Source organism: Osmia lignaria, chromosome 11 (genome assembly GCF_051020975.1).
Source record: "Osmia lignaria lignaria isolate PbOS001 chromosome 11, iyOsmLign1, whole genome shotgun sequence".
Lineage (NCBI taxonomy): Eukaryota > Metazoa > Arthropoda > Insecta > Hymenoptera > Megachilidae > Osmia > Osmia lignaria.
Window position 1 is genome coordinate 67,501 of NC_135042.1, and position 2,500 is coordinate 70,000.

Sequence of the window (2,500 nt, forward strand, 5' to 3'; positions counted from 1 at the left end):
GGTTCGAGCCAATAAGAAACAAATACCAAAACGCTGCGATGCGGTAAAATTACACCGACACGGTTACGTGCGGAGGTCGCTTTGATTACTCATCGCGTTTCTCCCGTCCGTTCGGAACCGCCGGCAAAAAAACTGTGCGACCAACGGCGCCAAAGAGCACGACGCCGGACCATTTCTCTCTGGCTGATGTGAATGGAAGTAAAAGACGCTTGCGTGAGGTCTCTCGACCTTTATCTCTCTAACTTATACTTATGGGTCGTCGTCTACTTGATCGGGTACAAACAAGTCGTAAGAAACAAACAAACAAACCACAAAAATACAAGTCGTAAAAAAACAAACTTCTGTTGGTTAACCTACAATATGAAGGATCGAAATGAAAGAAGGATCATATTATTACAAACCGAAAGTGAAGGATCATTAAAATTGAAATACAATATATATAAATATATAAATGTACCCGTCGTTGCGACACCCTAGTTAAATGGAAAGATATAAAAAAGAGAGAAAAGGAATACAGATGACCCGCCGTCTGATCTTTGCTAAATGATCTGGCATCACCGGAGTTTTTTTGGTCCGTGTTGCGTTCGCTCTATTCGAAATGAAACTCGCGGAGGCGAAGAATTGTTAAAAGTTTACGAAGCGTCTAGGAGTGGTTAAAACTGAGAGAGTTGAAACTACGATGTATTAGAACGAGCAACCGTCGAAACTTTGTTTTCGCGACGTTCTTTTCGTCGCTCTCGTCCCCACGCTCCTACGCTTTGGTTGTTTCTTTGCCATCCGTGTTGCGATAAAAAGATTTCTCCATTGTCCAAAAAGGACGGATCGAGATTCCTCTTTCGAGAGGGAGAGAGAGGTACTTGCGGGTAACCTGGAATCTACGAAACACGCACCGTGGTAAGATTCGTGCGTCCGCCTGATCGATGTGTGTTGTTTACGGACCGGCTGAGAAGCGACGATAGCGAGTCTTTGAAAAACTATGTGTCCATTAGTTAGACCGATCGTCGCCGGCCGTGTGTCTGTTCGAATCTCGCAACCCACGATTCAGCGACAGGACGCGCGCTCGCATTCCTTGTGTGCGTTCGTACTTTTCAAGGTTTTTAAATGTACTTTACGCCCGACCGTCGAGAGGAGCGTGCCACTGGGCGTTTCTCCGACGGTTTCCGTCCTTGGACGCGATCGTGTCGTCAACGATCGAACAAACAAACAAATACGTTGGCGACGCCCGAATTCGCTCTCCCGCACGCGCCGGGTGGGAGAGTGATGTGGGTATCGAATGTGATGCGTGTTAATAATGAAAATAACACTCTAAAGATCTAAAGAGTTTGAAATACAAAATTTTACGATTACCCTGAACGGTGGATCACTTGGCTCGTGGGTCGATGAAGAACGCAGCTAATTGCGCGTCAACGTGTGAACTGCAGGACACATGAACATCGACATTTCGAACGCACATTGCGGTCCACGGATACAATTCCTGGACCACGCCTGGCTGAGGGTCGTTTTCTTAACAAAAGACTGCTTGCGTTTGCTTCTCGAAAAAAGAGTAATTCATTTCTTTCTAAACATCTCGCCGTCGTTCAACGAAAGTAGAACGTTTCGGAGCGGGATTATCGAACGAAATTGAAAGAATGAATGAACGATAAACAAAGAAAGAGTCGCAACGTACGAGCGATAGTTGGGCAGTTCGTCGGCGTTTGTCGTGGAAACGATGTGACGAAAATCGCAACCGATACACTAAATGCAGGCCGTTAAAGGAGAGAAACAAATTTCGAAATATCTCTTCGAACTAGCGCAAGTGCGTCACGGCGCGCGAGTCGTTCGTTAAAATTTATAAACGACCGCCCGTGAAAGCACCGAGTTCTCGGAAGATAATCTATAAAGATTCTCCATCCTGCTGGAAGTTATCGGATCGGCGCGATTGTTCACTTGTAGAAATCCACGCTCCCGACGTTGCCAGAAACGATATTTACGAAAGGTGTGTCAAAAATAAACGAAAGAAGCTCTCCTATAAATTTAGAAAAAGCAAACGAGTGAAATGTTTGAGATGATAATTTGCTGAAATGCAAGCTCGAATAGCCCCAGGGTTTCGAATGATTCCCCGCGCTTTATACATCTCTCTGTTTACAAACGGTGTATAAATGAAAGATCGCTTCAGATGGGTCGTCGCTGTTTGACGCGCGATGCTGTTCCTTTTTTTTTGTCTGTCTGTGCGTTTAGCTTCGCTAAACAAGTTAAATGGTTAAAAAGCGTCGAAAAAGCGAATACACACGCGACAAGACAAATCTAACGAGTAAAGGAACGCTCCGCTCCAAGATAAAAATGGTTGTTTACAATCAATACAGCGTTTCGGTACCCCTGATCGTAGTCTGAAACTGTGTAACAAAAGAGAGGAAAGCGAATGGTGAAGGAACTTCGAAGCCTCCGTGGCGTGGCTAGAACTTGTGATAAAAGTATGTTTGCAGCAATTATGCATGCTCCCGTTAAAACAGCATTTCAATGT

General features: G+C 44.9%; 1 non-coding gene across 1 annotated transcript; it reads left to right on the forward strand.

The window, feature by feature from the left end:
- Nucleotides 1-1,344: 1,344 nt before the first annotated feature.
- On the forward strand, nt 1,345-1,499 carry LOC143305879 (5.8S ribosomal RNA). Its single transcript, XR_013063089.1, has one exon. It is a non-coding gene; the product is annotated as a 5.8S ribosomal RNA (ribosomal RNA).
- Nucleotides 1,500-2,500: the final 1,001 nt, after the last annotated feature.